This window comes from Lagenorhynchus albirostris, chromosome 13 (assembly GCF_949774975.1).
Source record: "Lagenorhynchus albirostris chromosome 13, mLagAlb1.1, whole genome shotgun sequence".
Classification (NCBI taxonomy): domain Eukaryota; kingdom Metazoa; phylum Chordata; class Mammalia; order Artiodactyla; family Delphinidae; genus Lagenorhynchus; species Lagenorhynchus albirostris.
This window is the reverse complement of record NC_083107.1, coordinates 24,632,606-24,652,354: the sequence shown is the minus strand read 5'-3', so window position 1 is coordinate 24,652,354 and position 19,749 is coordinate 24,632,606. Positions and strand designations below refer to the sequence as shown.

Here is a 19,749-nt window from a genome sequence, read left to right as displayed (position 1 = left end):
GCAAAGATCTGAGATCTTGTACTCTTTGCTCTAACAGCTTCTTGGCTTTCAAAGAAGCAGCAACTCCTTAAATCTGTTTTTCCTGGCCTTTCTCCTTTCTCTTCCCCATCTCCTCCCAATTTCCCATTTAAACATTTCTCCCTCACCTTTCCTTGATCCTTTTTATTGCATTCTTCCTGGTTTGCCTATGAGGTTCAGTCCATCATCACTTTAATCACTGCATTTTTACCCCAAGCCACAGCCTGCTTTTCACCTGGCTCTGCTTTCCCCTGTACTGATGGCACTTGTGTACTTTGATCAGCTTGCTTCATCCCACGTATCACCAAATGTGCATTCTTGGCAATGGGTCAGAGCTGACTATTTCAGAACTCCCAAAGTGGTTCCTGTTCTAAAATGCCCCCAAGAACTTGGGAGCTCGAGGCTGCTACCTGCCCCTAGCTCCATGACTCCACCTGTGACTGTGATGGGCCAACCAAACACACATGCACTGCCACAAACGGCCCATCAAAGGAACTGATCATCAGGGTTCAGAACAGGAACTTGGGATCTCAGTATTCAGTGGCTCAGCCTCTGGCTGGGGGAGCACATTCTTTCCCCAGCTGCTGCTGCTGTTTAGAACCAGCATTATCATTACCCATTCAGTGAAGCCCTAGCAGAGAGCTGAGGATTTCAAGTGGCAGAGATCTTAATGACTCCTATTCAGTGCCACTCTATCTGAAGACAGGGAACTGAGTCACAGGGTATGGAAGGATGTCAGGTTAGGGAAAGCTAGGGAAGCAGAAGGTTCCAGTCCTTTCAGAAGAAACAGGTTCTCAGGTGGGTCACAGACATTGGTAACATGGATCACATTCAGAGGGCCTGGAGAGCTGCAATTCCATAGGTGGATGGAATCGGTCACAACAGATAAGACAACTCTCACTTTGGTGAATTCCAGTGGGCTCAGGGAAGACCAAAGCAAGAAAAGACAGACCAACCCATAGGTAGGACAGAAACGAACACAAGGTCCTTGGAGCAGCCAGAGGCCCAGATAGTGGCAGATGAGGAGTGGGCTAGCTATTGCTGAGGGACCCCTGTACCTCTGAGTCTTCAACAGCCATTTGAGTTCCTAAAAGGTGACAACTGATGATACAGGTGAAGACTTGGAACCACCACCCTGAGTTCAGAAACTGCTCTGCAGGTCTGAGGACTTCAGGACCTAGGAAGAGAGTGAAGCCACTGGAATATTTCTGAGTATATAGTAGGACAAAGCTGTTTCAGGTCCATTCCCTCCTTTCTATCTCCACTAATCCTACTATAGTGCAAGTCTCATCATTTTATTTCTGTGAGTTTTCCAACAGTATCCCATCTGATGCTTCTGCAAATACCTCTTCCTATTCAATCTAGCACCCACTTTTACCATCAGGGTTATCTTTTATAAAGTACAAATCTGATCACTTCATTCCATAGTCCAACCCTTCATTAATGTTAAACTTCTTAACACAAAACACATCCACTTTCACAATATCTGACCTCTATTTTGGCTCTTAATTCATCTCCTACCCAAGTCTACACTCTTACACATATACACAGAGATACAAGTATGCCTAATGCTTCAACAATACCAGATTACTTTCAGTTCCCCAAATACACTAAACTCTTTTACCTTTTCATGCTTTTGGTTGTGCCCTTCCTTTTGCCTAAATGTCCCTCCTCCCTGGCTAACGTTTCCTGTAAGAGAGAATTCAAAGGTTCTACTGTAGTCTCAAAATTCCAAAGACTTCCTTTTTTTCAGAAATAGAAAAATCCATACTAAAATTCATATGGAATATCAAGCAATCCAAATTACTAAAACAATCCTAATAAAAAACAACAAAGCTGGAAGTCTCACACTTCCTCATTTCAAAACGTATTACAAAGCTACAGTAATCAAAACAGTGTTGTACTTGCATAAAGACAGGCATATGGATAAATGGAATAAAATAGAGAGCCCAGAAATAAAACCTTACATATATGGTTAAATTATTTTCAACAAGAGACCATTCAATTTGGAGAGAATAGTCTTGTTGAGAAAACTGGATATCCACATGCAAGAGAATGAAGTTCAACCCTTATCTTACACCATATTAAAAAAAAAAATTAAAAATGGATAAAAGACCTAAGTGGAAGAGCTAAAACTATAAAGCTCTTAGAAGAAAACATGGAGGAAGAGCTTAATGACACTGGATTTGGAAATGATTTCTTGGACTTGACAAAAGCACAGGCAACAAAATAAAAATAGATAAGTTGGACTACATCAAAACTTAAAACTTCTGTGCATCAAAGGATACAATCAACAGAGTGAAAAGCAACCAATGGAATGGGAGAAAATATTTGCAAATCATATATCTGATAAGGGATTAATATCTAGAGTATAGAGAACTCCTACAACACAACAGCAAAAAACAAACAACCTGATTAAAAAATGGGCAAAGGATTTGAATAGACCTTTCTTCGAGGAAGATTCATGAATGGCCAATAAGCATATGAAAAGATGCTCAACGTCACTAATCTTTAGGGAAACACGAATCAAAAACACAATGAGATACTACCCCACATCCATTAGGATGGCTACTATCAAAAAAACACAAAACAAAACAGAAAATAGCAAGTGTTGGAGAGGATTGGAGAGGAACCCTTGTACTGTTGATGGGAAGGTAAAATTGTGGAGGCACTATGAAAAACAGTGTGGCAGTTTCTCAAAAAATTAAAAATAGAATTACCATATGATTCAGCAATTCACCTCTGGGTCTATACCCAAAAGAATTGAAAGCAGGGACTTGAACAGATATTTGTACACAAATTATGATGAAGCATTATTATGGCAGCCTAAAGATAAATCAATCAAAGTGTCCATCCACAGACAAATAGATAAACAAAATGTGGTATATGCATACAATGGAGTATTACAGCCTTTTTTTTAACATCTTTATTGGAGTATAATTGCTTTACAATGGTGTATTAGTTTCTGCTTTATAACAAAGTGAATCAGTTATACATATACATATGTTCCCACATCTCTTCCCTCTTGCGTCTCCCTCCCTCCCACCCTCCCTATACCACCCCTCCAGGTGGTCACAAAGCACCAAGCTGATCTCCCTGTGCTATGCGGCTGCTTCCCACTAGCTATCTATTTTATGTTTGGTAGTGTATATATGTCCATGACACTCTCTCACTTTGTCACAGCTTACCCTTCCCCCTCCCCATATCCTCAAGTCCATTCTCTAGTAGGTCTGTGTCTTTATTCCCATCTTACCCCTAGGTTCTTCATGACATTTTTTTTTCTTAGATTCCATATATATGTGTTCGCATACAGTATTTGTCTTTCTCTTTCTGACTTACTTCATTCTGTATGACAGACTCTAGGTCCATCCACCTCACTACAAATAACTCAGTTTCATTTCTTTTTATGGCTGAGTAATATTCCATTGTATATATGTGCCACATCTTCTTTATCCATTCATCCGATGATGGACACTTGGGTTGTTTCCATCTCCTGGCTATTGTAAATAGAGCTGCAATGAACATTTTGGTACATGACTCTTTTTGAATTATGGGTTTCTCAGGGAATATGCCCAGTAGTGGGATTGCTGGGTCGTATGGTCGTTCTATTGCAGTTTTTTAAGGAACCTCCATACTGTTCTCCATAGTGGCTGTACCAATTCACATTCCCACCAGCAGTGCAAGAGTGTTCCCTTTTCTCCACACCCTCTCCAGCATTTATTGTTTCTAGATTTTTTGATGATGGCCATTCTGACTGGTGTGAGATGATATCTCATTGTAGTTTTGATTTGATTTCTCTAATGATTAATGATGTTGAGCATTCTTTCATGTGTTTGTTGGCAGTCTGTATATCTTCTTTGGAGAAATGTCTATTTAGGTCTTCTGCCCATTTTTGGATTGGGTTGTTTGTTTTTTTGTTATTGAGCTGCATAAGCTGCTTGTAAATTTTGGAGATTAATCCTTTGTCAGTTGTTTCATTTGCAAATATTTTCTCGCATTCTGAGGGTTGTCTTTTGGTCTTGTTTATGGTTTCCTTTGCTGTGCAAAAGCTTTTAAGTTTCATTAGGTCTCATTTGTTTATTTTTGTTTTTATTTCCATTTCTCTAGGAGGTGGGTCAAAAAGGATCTTGCTGTGATTTATGTCATAGAGTGTTCTGCCTATGTTTTCCTCTAAGAGTTTGATAGTGTCTGACCTTACATTTAGGTCTTTAATCCATTTTAAGCTTATTTCTGTGTATGGTGTTAGGGAGTGTTCTAATCTCATACTTTTACATGTACCTGTGAAATTCTGACACATGCACAACATGGATGAACCTTGAGGACATTATGCTAAGTGAAGCAAGCCAGTCACAAAAGAAGAAATATGGTATGATTCCACTTATATGAAGTACCTAGAGTAGTCAAATTCATAGACAGAATGCAGAATGGTGGTTGTCAGGGGTTGGGAGAAGGGAGAAATAAGAAATTATTGTTTAATTGGTACAGAGTACGAAGTTTCAGTTTTGCAAGATGAAAAGTGTTCTGGACATGGATAATGATAATGGTTGCACAACAAAGTAAATGTACTTGATGCCACTGAGCTGTACACTTAAAAATGGTTAAAATAGCAAATTTTATGTTATATGTATTTTACCACAATTTTTAAAATTAATAATAATAAATATAAGATGTTGATGAGGTACAACAATGAATTTTAAAGGTTAACTTTTAAAGATTCTTTAGAGAATCCAGCAATCAAATATTGATTTTCAGTTAATAGGAATGGTAGCAGAATTATACAGATATTAAAATTAAAGTCAAAATACTATATGATATCACTTATATGTGGAATCTAAAAAATACAACAAACTAGTGAATATAACAAAAAAGAAGACTTGCAGATATAGAGAACAAACTAGTGCATCAGTGGAGAGAGGAAGCGGGGAGGGGCAATATAGAGTAGGGGATTCAGAAGTATACATAAACTATTATGTATAAAATAAGCTACACGGATATCTTGTACAATGCAGGGAATATAGCCGATATTTTATAATAATTAAAAATGGAGTATAACCTTTAAAAACTGTGGGGACTTCCCTGGTGGCAGTGTGGTTAAGAATCCGCCTGCCAATTCAGAGGACACAGGTTCAATCCCTGGTCCAGGAAGATCCCACGTGCCATGGAGCAACTAAGCCCATGAGCCACAACTACTGAGCCTGCTCTCGAGAGCCCGTGAGCCACAACTACTGAAGCCCGCACGCCTAGAGAAATCAAGTCTAAAAAAATAAAGAAAAAAAAGAAAAGACTAACACCTCTTGGCTCTCCATTAAAAAAAAAACAAACTGTGAATCACTATATTATACAACTGTAATTTACAGAATATTGTACATCAACTACACTTTGATTTAAAAAATTGAAGTCAACAAAATTCTAATTTATATCAAATTACGGATATTGCTTAATTTTAAGTAAAAGATGTTATTATCTCACTTATAAAAACATTGAATGTAAATAATTGTAATCTATCACATTTATAGATTAAGAGGAAAAACATATCATGTCAATGGATGCAAAAATGGGTTTGTGTAAAAATTAATAAAAATTCATGTTTTATTTAAAAAGAAAGGTCTAATGCAGTAAAGCTCCAAATCCTCCAGATTCTTTTTTTGTCTATCAAAGTATTAGAATATTTTTCTGATATTGCACCTATGATATTGCAATTGGAATTATTGGTTTACTGAAGAGACTTCTTACAAGTCCTTATTACCCTGGTACCTAGCATGGTGCCTGATGAAAGGAGGTTCTCAGTCAATTCTGGCTGGCTGAAAAACAGAAAGAGCAATTAGGCATGAGCTTTGTATGCATGAGGAAGTCCCAGAGAGTATTTCTGAACAGGTCTTAGAGTGAGCCACTTTGAAGACTAAAAGGACACCAGGGCTGACTGGCTCTGAGTGGGGTGCCAAGCAGGGTACTTCTTCAGGACTATGAAAGGACCACATGCAAGATGGAAGCTTAACCATGGCACAGAAATTCTTCCTGCAAGTCTCTCCATGCCCCAGGCACTAATGGAGAGGGTTGCAGGAGCCAGAGGTAAAAGAAAGGGGGACAAAGAAGGCAGGCTGATGGTCAGGAAAAACCACTGCTGCTGGGCCATCCTATAGAGTGAACAGGAAAACCCCCTATGGTCCATGTAGCACAAGTCAACGTAAAGCGGGGGTCAGTACACATTTATAACTTTACTATGAAAGGGCTCTGAGAGCTATATGCTCTCTGTCTCAACTACTCAGCTTTTGCCATCATGGTGTCAAAACCACCACAAACAACCACAAAAGAATGAGTGTGGCTGTGTTACAATAAAACCTTATTTTCAAAAGTAGGTGGTGGACCCAGATTGGCCCACGGACCATACATAGTCTGCAGCCCTCTGGCCTAGATTCTTACTATTCAAATTATGGTACAAGGACCAGCAGGATTGACATCACTTAGGAGCTTGTTAGATCTGCATAATCCTGGGCACCCAGACCTTTGGAATCAGACTCTCATTTTGTAAGATGCCCAATAGAGTTTGCAAAATGCTCTGCCTGACTTCTGTGATCCCCTTCAGCCTGAGCACTCAGATATTATAACAGCATAGGCTTAGGAGGAGTTTCACTTAATGCATCCTTTATAAATCTGATCTAGGGTAGGAGGGCAAGTCCTTCATGAGGACACTGATACAGAGGGCAGGACTCAGCATAGGAGATTCTGTTCAGGGCAGCTGCCAATGAGACAAGGTCTGCAGAAGTTAGATACGTGATGACTCCCAGAGCCAAACTCCCTGAGCCCTCCATTAATAGTGATGAAACTACTCCAGGTAGTTCTAGACACTCTCCACTGGTGATTTGCCCTGTAATTAAAACATTTCTGCATCTCCTACTATGATGCTTAATTTTATGAGTCAACTTGACTGGCCATGGGATGTCCAGATTAAACATTATGTCTGGGTGTGTCTATGAAGGTGTTTCCAGATTAGATTAGCAATAGGTAGACTAACTAAAGTAGATTGCCCTCCCCAATACAAATGGGCATTACCCAATCCATTGAGAGCTTGAATAGAACAAAAGGCAGAGGAAGGACGAACTTGCCTCTTTTTTCCTGCCTCACTGCTGAGTTGGAGCATCACATCTCATCTTGTCTTCTCTGGCCTCAGACTGAGATTTACACCATTCGCTCTCCTGGTTTTCAGGCTTTTGGACTTGGACTGAACTACACCACTGGCTTTCCTGTGTCTCCATATTGCAAGGTTGTGTATGGCAAATCATGGGACTTCTCAACCTCTATGATTATGTGAGCTGATTCTTCATAATAATAATAATCTATTATTATATATTTATGTAAAAAATATATATGTTTCTGTTTCTGTTTCTCTGGAGAACCCTAATACACTTAACCAATATGAAGGTAAGAGGCATGAAGAACTCATCCACCTACAAGTGAAATTTTATGCTCTAGTCCTCAAGGAAATCCCTTATCACTGGTTAGTTCCTAAAATAGTGATCCTCAACCTTGGGCAGTGTGCTCCCCAGGGTACAGTTGGTTGTCACAACTCCAGTGGAGGTTGATATTGGCATCTAGTAGGAGGCAAGGATACTGCTATAATCCTACAATGTATAGAACAGCACCCCCACAACAAAGAACTATCTGGCCCCAAATGTTAATGCATTGAGGTTGAGAAACCCTGCTCTAGAACAAATATCATTACCTCATTGATCAACCTAAGAAACTCTCGGTGTTTGTGAACCTCATGCACATCACCATTACAGCAAGAAAGGTGTCAGAGAGAGGTCTGCTTGGCAGCTCCTAGCGGCCTTGCTCAGAACACCACAGGTCCAAGCCCTGGGCCACCAATTCAATGTTCCATGACCAGAAGTAAATAGACTCTGGGAGAACAAATCACATCAACCAAGCCCTCAAGAAAATACAACATCAGGGGACTTCCCTGGTGGTGCAGTGGTTAAGAATCCGCCTGCCAATGCAGGGGACACGGGTTCAAGCCCTGGTCCGGGAAGATCTCACATGCCGTGGAGCAACTAAGCCCGTGCGCCACAACTACTGAAGCCCATATGCCTAGAGCCCGTGCTCTGCAACAGAGAAGGCACCGCAACAGAGAAGCCACCATAACAAGAGAAGCCACTGCAATGAGAAGCCCATGCACCGCAATGAAGAGTAGCCCCCTCTTGCTGCAACTAGAGAAACCCCACGTGCAGCAATGAAGACCCAATGCAAAAATAAAATAAATAAATTTATTTTCAAAAAAGAAAGAAAAAAGAAAATACAACATCAACCAATACCAGTTTATTAATTCATAACTGGAGAGCCACCTGGCATAAGATCTAGATCAGATTCTCTTCTAGACAAGTTGACCCTGGGGATTATCTTGGCTAGGGTAGAATTACAACTAAGCAGCCATATATTTTCAACGCTAGGGTTTTCTCCCTGTGATTATCCATTGGATTAACCCCACACCGTTCTAGGGGAAAATGATGTCTAAAGAACACTCTAGGGCCAGTAAACAAGAATTGCAGCATACTTTCTTTGGACAGCACCTACTAATTCTTATACTTCTTACTCTTTGACAGCTTTTTTTCATCTATGACCCAAAGCTCCTTCACCTAATTACTGAAAATCTGTGGCACAATTGAGGAGACAGCTTCTTTCCATCACCTACCTCTCAGAATTTTGTCTTCCTGTACACATGCTGGCCTCCTGATGAAGATGACAAGCTGGCTTATAAGCACCATCTCTTAAACTGAATGACTAATTGCATGCATTGCATGCCATTTTCACTGGTTTCCATATTAGAGATAACCTATTTCCCAGTGCTGCAAATTCATATTCTCTGGAACCTTGAGTCTACCCACCTATACTGAGTGTAACCACTGGATATACAAAATGAAGTATGCCTGGTGATAGTACATTTCATCTTATATTTCAGTAGCAGCAGTGCACATCCCTGGTATATAAGCCACCATGCAGATGACTATCTCATCACACGGTGTGCAAAGGGTCATAAAAAAGTCTTATTATCAGGACTTCCCTGGTAGTCCATGGGTTAATATTCTGCACTTCCAATGCAGGGGGAGCCAGTTCAATCAATGGTCGGGGAACTAAGATCCCACATGCCACGCAGCACAGCTTAAAACACAAAACAAAAAACAAAACAAAAAAATCTTATTATCCCCTTAGCTACCTGTGGAGAAGTGTACTCTTAAGAGTAGAGGAGTATCTGGTTAGAATGGTTCATCCTTGGAGATGCTAGTATCAGACAGTAGAGGTTCTGAAACTTGGTTGGCCTCAGTTGGCTTCTCAGGCTCTGAAAGAAAAGAAAAATGGCATAAAAAATATCAGAGAGCCATCACATGGCTGAGAGATCACATCATGCCTTAGACCTGGTGTTGTTATGAACTGCTTAGCAGAGAAGCCTTGGTGGTCTTTGTCTGGACCCCTGAAGATATGAAATAGCATTCCCTGAAAGGATAAAGCCCACTGCCAGAGCTTAATCTGGAATTTGAACCAGACAGCCAGAGAAACCAATCTCCCAAGGTCAGAGCAAAAAGGGAAGCTAAGGGTAAAAAATCAAAAGATGTATGCTTCCTCTTCCCTTCTGTCAGCCAAAACCCACAAAATAGCTACAGTGGCTCCTGTGTGGCTCCTCATCAGTGAAGTTTGCAAGCCAGCCTCTCTGGAAGAGGAAGGGAGGAAATTTAGTTTCCAGAGAGTAATGCCCAGATGGGCCATGAAATGAAGTCTCATGCAGCTCTGTGGGCACAAAAAACCTGGACATGCTGCCAAGTGGATTCCCACAGCCTGTATCTTCCATGGAGAAATCTCAAGGCCTCTGTTCAACCCAGCTAGAGAACCCACCAGGGGTCTCTGAAAGACCTAGATTATACACAGCTCCTTTAGGTTGCCAGTTTCATTTAGAATTGTGTAGGAAAAAAATGAAATCAGTCACAGAGGTCCCGGAGCCCTAAGCAGTCCCCTTGCTCCATGCATACACACTCATTCATTATCACTGCTTCCTACCAGCTCCTGCAGCATCCGACTTTTGCTTATTTATTTACATCTTTACTTATCCCAGCTGCCTCTGCCTCACAAAGGATTTGTGGCATCTTCCTATCTCCATTTTACTGGTAAGGGCAAAAAAGCACAAGATCAGTAGTTCTTTAGAGACTCATGCACCAAAGCATGGAATCAGTTCTTTGAGTCCCACTCGCTCTCCACTCTACACTAAAGAAAACCATGCAAGGACTGACCTCATTGTGGTCACATGGAGTCTGAGATGCAAAAGCTTGAAAGGAAAAATAACTCCCAGGGACTTCCCTGGGGACTTCCCTTCCCCAGCGGTTAGGACTTCGTGCTTCCACTGTGGGGGCACGGGTTTGATCCCTGGTCGGGGAACTAAGATACCACAAGCCACGAAGCATGGCCAAAAAAGAAAAAAAAAGAAAAATAGCTCCCACCTCAGAGGATGGTAAGAGGATACACATGGCCCTGGAGAAATGACTGAGCAGAGAGAAACCCCGACTTTCTCTACAGGACTGATAAACTCCTGTGGATGACACATCCAACACGCTAGCCTACCAGCTGCGTGGCTTCCTTTGCTCCACCAACCCTCCCCTCCAACCTACTGCAGTAAACCACTTCCAAGAGCATATCCTGGACTTTAGTTTTCACTTAGAAAGGCACCACCTCTGAAGTCTGGGCTGTGAGCTCCTTAAGGGCAGGAACCACCTGGTCTCCATTCTTCTCTTTGTTCCTAGAGCCTCCCACAGTAAATGGACAAAGCCGATGTTCAGTGACTGTTGGATGAATGACTCACACTCAGAAATCCCACTCTTCAACCAGATCTTTCTGTCTTCCTACTACCCTCATCCCTAGAATCAAAGTAAATGTGCTCTCCAACCTCTCTGGTTCCTCAAGCTTCTTATACTCTCCAGCTCACCCAGTTAAGTCTCATCCTCCATTCACTTTTCTCTACACAGCCTGGCTACTATAACTACACTACACTTGGCTCTTACCAGGACCTTTCTGCTGCCCTCCCACCATCCCCAGGCCTAACCCCAAGACCACTGTAACCCTCACCTGCCAGCTTTCTTGCCCAAAGGCTAAGTGTTTCTGAAAAAAAAAAACCATTCATATTAGCACCATTGTAAATGTTTGGTTTACACCCTCAGTGAGGCCCTTATATTGCTAGGAAAACTTCTAAGTCCCTTGCATTGTCCTTTCTCATTTCCAAGAGAAAATGTACCAAACCACTACCCCTTTCTTTCAGCCCCCTTCTCCATCCTCACCCTTCTTGTGCTTCCCATCTTCCCAGAGGAAACAGCAGCCAACTTACATGAACTGTAACTCCCTTCTCTTCCATCTGATCCTGACCTTCCTCCCTCATTTCTCTAAGGGAGTTTTACCTGTGCTTTTGATCAAATCTTTTCCTCCTTCTTCCTATAAGATTTCATTCCATCAGTGATTCATCCTTCTTTTACCTTTCTTGTTTGACTGATCTCCATCTCTATCTATACAGAGGTAGGCAGATAGAAAGATATACTTTACTATATATTATTCACACAGAAAGACAGAGAGAGAAGGAGAGAAAGAGAGATTATATATGTGTATAATTCTCTCTCAAGCTTGCAGTTTCTCCCTTTCTCCTTCCCTTCTCTCCCCCACCTCCTCCGTGTGTGTGTGTGTGTGTGTGTGTGTGTGTGTGTATGTGAGAGAGAGAGAGGTATGTATATATGTCATATATTTACATATATACACACAAGATGTGTTTATGCAAAAAACATGCATATATGTGCACATACATGTATGTATACACACACACATGTCTTTCTCCTTCAAACATTTTCTCATTCTTTCCTAATCACTGTCAAAATCTCTCTCTTTCAATTTGCTGGTCTTATCCACAATAAACTTGCTTAATTGCCCTCACCCTTTCCAAAAAAAAAATTTTTTTTTTTTTGGCTGAGTTGTGTCTTCGTTGCTGTGTGCAAGCTTTCTCTGGTTCTGGTGAGTGGGGGCTACTCTTCATTGTGGTGCACAGGCTTCTCATTGCAGTGGCTTCTCTTGTTGTGGAGCATGGGCTCTAGGTGCACAGGCTTCAGTAGTTGCAGCATGCAGGCTCAGTAGTTGTGGCTTGCAGGCTCTAGAGCACAGGCTCAGTAGTTGTGGCACATGGGCTTAGTTGCTCTGCCACATGTGGGATCTTCCTAGATCAGGGATCAAACCCGTGTCCCCTGCAGTGGCAGGTGGATTCTTAACCACTGTACCAACAGGGAAGTCCTGCCCTCACCCTTAAATGACCTTCCCTTTATTCAGCCTCCCTGCTAAACTTATACTTCCTCTCTCCATTTTTTTTTTTTTACCATCATTCAATCCTTAGGGATCTAATGTCCCATCCTTCTCCATTTATGCTGCCTAGCACAGTGCCTGAGCACATAAGTTCTTTAAAATAAATTCTGTCATGGATATGAGTCAATGTCTTAGACACCTCTGTGATCTAGTGTTTGACTCATAGTGAATGCTTCCATTGACTGAATGAATCTAAAAATGAACAAACATGGTTAGTGAGAGAGATCTGCAACCTAGCTAAGCAAACAGAATGAAGTATAAAAGCAATGTAAGTTAAGTGGCGTGGGTGCAGATGGGAAAGAGTAATTAATTCCAATAATGGGAGAGCAGTGGGCAGAACTCATAAAAACTTCATAGAGAGGTAAGATTTAAATTGAAGCACTGAGTATTAATTTAATACAAATTATACTAATAACTCATATTTATGGGGACCTTCCTCTGTAACCAGGCAATGCTTTATGTAGAATATTTAAGAATATTTAATTTAAGAATATTAATTTATAACAATCCTGTGCTATTATTATTCCCATTTTTCAGATGGGAAAATTGAGGCACAGAGAGGTAGTGCTATACAAGATCACTCAGCTAGAAAATATTGGAGATGGAATTTAAACTCAGGCAGCCTATCTCTAGTGCTTTTAACTTCTAAACCATACTTCCCAGAGTAAAGAAATGTACTAGAGACAAAGGAATAATGTGAGGGAAGGTATATGGCATGTCTAGAGCAAGAAGGTAGGCAGAAGGATTTACTAGAAATTAAAGATGGAAAGGCAAAGTTGGAATTGGACCTTGGAGGATCTGCAGTGCCTTACAAAGGAGATGGAATTTTATTTTATGAACAATGGTATTAACAGAAGGGTGACATGGTCAGTTCTGCTTCCTAGGAAGAAAACACTGGCAGAAGCGGAGGCTATGTTGGAGAAGTCAGAGATTATAGGTTACAGTCTGAAAGACTCACTAGGGGTTAACTCAATAGTCCAGGTAAAGGATGAAAGTACCTGAAACCAAGATGGCTGAAATAAAATGGGGATGAAGCTGCTGAAGAAGTCGGCAACCCAGAAACCAAAACTAACAGGTGTAGACCAAAACAAACAAAAACAAAGAAAAAACCACCAAATGCATGTTCTCTAGTCAAAAGACCAGTTAAGGGACAGTCTACAAGACAGAAAACTCTTAGACAATAACTACTCTACCCCAGCCAAACACCATAGGAAAAACTGTGGCCCCAGCTTACACCCATAACAGCAAAGGCTGAGTGGGGAGCATAGACTTCCACCCTCGAGAGACTAAAAGAAGACACCCCAACGTCCGCATCAGAGTGGCATTAGAGAAGACCAAGTGGGGAAAGGGGACTTTCATCCCAGAGAGCTGGTAATGAGCCACTCTTCCTGGCAGTATCAGTGGAGAACACACAGGAAGCCTGGACTTCACCCCCACCCAGCTCCTCTCCCTCCTTGCTGGACTAATGTAATAGGAGGCCTAGTGAAGGGTCAGGACTTTCACCAACCACTGTGGTTAGAAGCCCCACCATGACCAACATCATGTCAGTGGAGGCCACATGGGATCTGGAACTCTCATTCTCACCCAGCAGTAATAAGAAGCCAGTCAATAGATGCCAACACCAAGATGACAGAGATGTTATAATTATCTGACAAGGATTCTAAAGCAGCCATGATAAAAAAAACACTTCTAATAGCAATGATGAATATGCTTGAAATGAATTTTAAAAAATGGAATGCCTCGGGCTTCCCTGGTGGTGCAGTGGTTGAGAGTCCGCCTGCCGATGTAGGGGACACGGGTTCGTGCCCCGGTCTGGGAAGATCCCACATGCCGCGGAGTGGCTAGGCCCGTGAGCCATGGCCACTGAGCCTGTGCGTCCGGAGCCTGTGCTCCACAACGGGAGAGGCCACAACAGTGAGAGGTCCGCGTACCGCAAAAAAAAAAAAAAAAAAAAAAAAAAAAAATGGAATGCCTCAGCAAAGAAATAGAAAGCCTTAGCAAAGAAATGGAAGATATAAAGAAAAAAATGAAAATTTTAGGATTGAAAAATATAACCAAAATTAAAAACTAAGTAAATGAGATCAACAGTAGAGTGGAAAGGACAAAGGAAAGAATCAGTGAACTGGAAGGTAGTACAATAGAACCTACACAGTTGGGCAATAGGGAGAAAATAGATTAAAAAAAATTGAACAGAGCCTTAGAGACCTGTGAGACTATAACAAAAGATCTAACATTCGGGTCATTAGAATCAAAGGAGAGGAAAAAACAGGCAGAAATGAAAAAGTGTTTCAAAAAATAAAGAAATAATGGCTGTAAAATCCCCCTATTTAGGAAGAGATAAAAATCTACAGATATGAGAAGCTGACCAAATCTCAAAAGGACAGACTCAAAGAAATCCATGCCAATCCGAAGGATCAAGATGGCGGAGGAATAGAAGGACGTGGAGTTCATCTCTCCCACAAATGCATCAAGAAAACATCTACTAATGAAATAGTTCTCACAGAGCACCTGCTGAACACTAGCAGAGCACCTCAGACACCTAAAAGGGCAAGAAGAATCCCCATGTAACCAGGTAGGATGAAAGAAAGAAGAAGGGAAAAGGAAGAGGAGAGGAAGCAGGATGGGACCTGCACCCCTAGAAGGGAGCTGAAGATGAGGAGAGCTTCATGCATCTGGGGAAGCCCCCTCACCAGTGGGGAGATCACCTGGGACAGAAGGGGAGCTTCGGAGTCTTGGAGGAGAGCATAGCAACCGGTCTGTGGCAGGAAGGACAGACTGAAACCTACCCAAATGGTCCATGCCACAGCCCTGCATGCCCCAGCCTGAGACATGTGTTCATCAGGGTGGATGAGGGCTGGGTGCTAAACCGTGGGGTTTGGGGAGCAGACCCGGGAAGGGGACTGCTGTTGGCCGTGAGGAGACAGCCTGCGGGGACGGGAGTGAGGAGCTCTGCAACCTGGAATGCTCCTGGAGGAAGCCCGGACCATGATAGAAGAAAAGCACCATCGTTGAGTGACGTGCAGAGGGCAGGGCCGCCATTGCAGTCTCTCTCCTCACATGCCGGCCCTGCCTCCACAGGCACTAGGGGGGGCTCCCGCCAGAGCAGGCTCACACATCTCCGGTCATTGCCTCCTCTGCACCCACCCCGCCTGGGTAACTTGCTCGCCCCAATCACCTGGGCGGCCCACTCACCCGGATTGCTGCCTCGGCTCCCTCCCACCTGACAGGCTCAGTGTGCTCTGGCAGCCTCAGGAGCAGAGGCTGGTGGGTGGCCCACACTCAGAGGTGGGGCTGAAACAACAGCTGAGCCCCAGGGGTTCTGTGACTAAGAAAGAAGAGCTGAAATCTCTCCTTGTGGCTGTGCAAATTGCGGAATTAGACCTCCACAGACAGCTTCCTAAATTCAGTGTCTGCAGAACATCCAAATGGACAAGTGCTCCTGCAGCTGAGACGGGTCTGGCTTTAGGACCTGTGGGCTTTATGGGCACATACAGGGGATGGGCAAGGCCAGAGTCTGAGCTGCCTCCATAGCAGGTCCAGGTACACAGTTACTGCAGTCCTGAGACATGACCTCAGTGGATCTGCGATGGTGGCCTGGTGAAAACAACACGTGAGAGTCACCAGGGCCAATTGACAGCATACCCACAGTTAAGGTAGGACAGAGAGCAGTGCCAACAACAGTGTACCTTGTGTGCCCACACAATGAATGAAAGGGGACACAACAGAGCACACTCACAGGTAAACAGCTACAGAGGAGGAATATTCAGTGGATTCTCTCCCAGTGGGAGTGCTCCAATCCCACCTAACTCACACCACAGATCAGAATCGCAGCTAAGAAACAGATCTGGGGTCCTCTACTCCAACAAGTAGGGAGCAGAACACACCCCTGACAGGGCAGTGACCATCACAGAGCAAAAGGGAGGCTGCACTCCATATCCAGGGCAGGCTCTGGCCATGAAAATACCAGTCAAACCCCTTATTCAGGGGGATAACAGCCAGCATACACTGAGGAAAGAGGTGGCAGTCATCCATACTAAAACCAGACCTTGGACCAAAAAAAGAAAAAAAAAAAATATATATATTTAACCAACGAAGTCTACATAAGGACCTTCCCAGATAAAAATAGCTCTCCAAGACAGTCTGACAGTCTGGCATCAGGAGGGAGAACCCCCAGAGCATTTAGCCTTGAAGGCCAGCAGGGCTTGAGTGCAGGAGCTCCACAGGGCTGGGGGAAACAGAGACTCCACTCTTGGAGGGCACACACAAGGTGTCAGCACAAAGCAGTACCTCCATAGGAACCTGGGATACACCTACCTAGGGGTCTTGGAGGGCCTCCTGGGGAACCAGGCATTGGCAGTAGCTCAATGTGTGGCAAGGGGGCTGGTAGCAGAGGCCCCAGGGAATATGAATTGGCATGTGCTCTCCTGGAGGTCCCCATTTCGACACCAACACCCGGCTCCACCCAACAGCCTGCAGGCTCCAGTGCTGGAACAGCTCAGGCCAAACAACCAGCAGGACAGGAACATAGCACCACCCATCAGCAGACAGGCTGCCTAAAGTCATAATAAGCTCACAGACACACCAAAACACACTGCTTGACATGGCCCAGCCCACCAGAGGGACAAGACCCAGCTCCACCCAACAGAGGCAGGAACCTGGCCCTCCCACCAGAAAGCCTGCACAAGCCCCTGGACCAAACTCACCCACCAGGAGGCAGACACCAGAAGCAAGAGGAAATACGATCCTACCACCTGTGGAAAGGAGACCACAACACCATAAGTTAGAGAAAATGAGATGACAGAGGAATATGTTGCAGACGAAGGAGCTAGGTAAAAACCTACAAGAACAACTAAATGAAGAGAAGATAGGCAATCTACCTGAAAAAGAATTCAGAGTAATGATAGTAAAGATATCCAATATCTCAGAAAAAGAATGGAGGCATGGATCAAGAAGATACAAGAAATGTTTAAGAAAGACCTAGAAGAACTAAAGAACAAACAGAGAGGAACAATACAATAACTAAAATGAAGAATACACTAAAGGAATCAATAGCAGAATGAGGCAGAAGAATGGATAAGTGAGCAGGAAGATACAATGGTGGAAATCACTGCCACAGAGCAGAATGAAGAAAAAAGAATGAAAAGAAATGAGGACTGTCTCAGAGACCTCTGGGACAACATTAAATACATCAACATTCGAATTATAGGGGTCCCAAGGAAGAAGAGAAAAAGAAGGGCCTGAGAAAATATTTGAAGAGATTATAGCCGAAAACTTTAACATAGGAAAGGAAATAATCACCCAAGTCCAGGAAGCGTAGGCAGTCCCATACAGGATAAACCCAAGGATAAACATGGTGAGACACATAGTAATCAAACTAACAAAAATTAAAGACAAAACATTAAAAGCAACAAGGGAAAATCAACAAATAACATATAAGGGAATCCCCATAAGGTTATCAGCTGACTTTTCAGCAGAAACTCTGCAGGCCAGAAGGGAGTGCCATAATTTATTTAAAGTGATGAAAGGGAAAAAATACAACCAAGAATACTCTACCCAGCAAGGCTCTCATTCAGATTCAACAGAGAAATCAAAAGCTTTACAGACAAGTAAAAGCTAAGAGACTTCAGGACCACCAAACCAGCTTTATGACGATGATACAGTAACTTCTCTAGGCAAAGAAAAAAAAAAGAGGCCACAACTAGAAACAATAAAATCACAAATGGGAAAGCTCACTGGTAAAAGCAAACACACATTAACAACAGGAAATCATCCATACACAAATATGACATGAAAACCAGCAACAGTAAGAAGACAAGAGTACAAATGCAGGAAATGGGAACTGCATTTGAAACTAAGAGACCAGCAACTTAAAACAACCTTGTATAAATAAAGACTGCTATATCAAAACCTCATGGGAGGGACTTCCCTTGTGGCACAGTGGTTAAGAATCTGCCTGCCAATGGAGGGGACATGGGTTTGAGTCCTGGTCTGGGAAGATACCACATGCCACAGAGCAACTAAGCCTATGTGCCACAACTACTGAGCCTGTGCTCTACAGCCCATGAGCCACAACTACTTAGCTTGCATGCCACAACTACTGAAGCCCGTGTGCCTAAAGCCCGTGCTCTGCAATAAGAGAAGCCACCACAATGAGAAACCCATGCACTGCAATGAAGAGTAGCCCCTGCTCACTGCAACTAGAGAAAGCCCATGCACAGCAACAAAGACCCAACACAGCCAAAAATAAATTAATTAATTAATTTTTTAAAAAATCATGGGAAATGCAAACCAAAAAACTACAACAGATACACACACACAAAAGAAAAAGCAACCCAAACACAGCATTAAAGATGGTCATCAAACCAAAAGAGAAGAGAGCAAAGAACAAAAGAGGAAGGGAAGAAAAAAGACCTGCAAAAACAAACCTAAAACAATTAAGAAAATGGCAATAGTAATATGCATATCAATAATTACCTTAAGTGTAAATGGATTAAATTCTCAAACCAAAAGACACAGACTCACTGAATGGATACAACAATAAGAACCATATATATGCTGTCTACAAGAGACCCACTTCAGACCTAAGGACACATGCAGACTGAAAGTGAGGGGATGGAAAAAGATATTCCATGCAAATGGAAATCAAAAGAAAGCTGGAGTAGCAATACTCATTTCAGACAAAATAGACTTTAAAATAAAGACTGTTACAGGAGACAAGGAAGGACATGACATAATGATCAATGCAAGGGTTGAATGGGTTCAATGCAAGAAAAAGCGTTCAATGCAAGAAAAAGGCATAGCAATTCAATGCAAGAAAAAGACATAGCAATTCTAATATATATGCACCAAACATAGGATCACCTGAATATACAAGGCAATTGCTAACAGCCATAAAAGGGGAAGTCAACAGTAACACAGTAACAGTGGGGGACTTTCACCCCTCACTTACACCAAAGGACAGATCATCCAGACAGAAAATGAAGAAGGAAACACAACCCTTAATTGACACATTAGACCAGATGGACTTAATTGATATTTATAAGACATTCCATCCAAAAGCAGCAGAATACACTTTTTTCTCAAGTGCACACGAAACATTCTCCAGGACAGATCACATCTTGGGTCACAAATCAAGCCTTGGTAAATTTAAGAAAATTGAAATCAGATCAAGCATCTTTTCTGACCACAATGCTATGAGATTAGAAATCAATTACAGGAAAAAACTGTAAAAAACAGAAACACATGGAGGCTAAACAATATGTTACTAAACAACCAATGAATTGCTGAAGAAATCAAAGAGAAAATCCAAAATTACCTAGAGAAAAATGACAATGAAAACACAATAATTAAAAACCTATG

General features: G+C 42.3%; 1 protein-coding gene across 5 annotated transcripts in view; it reads right to left on the bottom strand.

The window, feature by feature from the left end:
- EVA1A (eva-1 homolog A, regulator of programmed cell death) overlaps positions 1-19,749 on the bottom strand; it is a 70,442-nt gene that overhangs the window by 20,381 nt on the left and 30,312 nt on the right. For 2 of the 5 annotated variants that reach the window (XM_060168756.1, XM_060168758.1), the window contains 2 exons: positions 9,227-9,349; positions 1,077-1,195 (listed from right to left, as the gene is read on the bottom strand). The exons of 1 other annotated variant lie outside the window; for it this stretch is intronic. The gene's annotated coding sequence lies outside the window, so the exon portion shown is untranslated. Of the gene's footprint in view, positions 1-1,076; positions 1,196-9,226; positions 9,350-11,121; positions 11,160-19,749 lie in introns of those variants that run through there. 2 more of the 5 variants (XM_060168760.1, XM_060168757.1) reach the window with 2 other exon arrangements.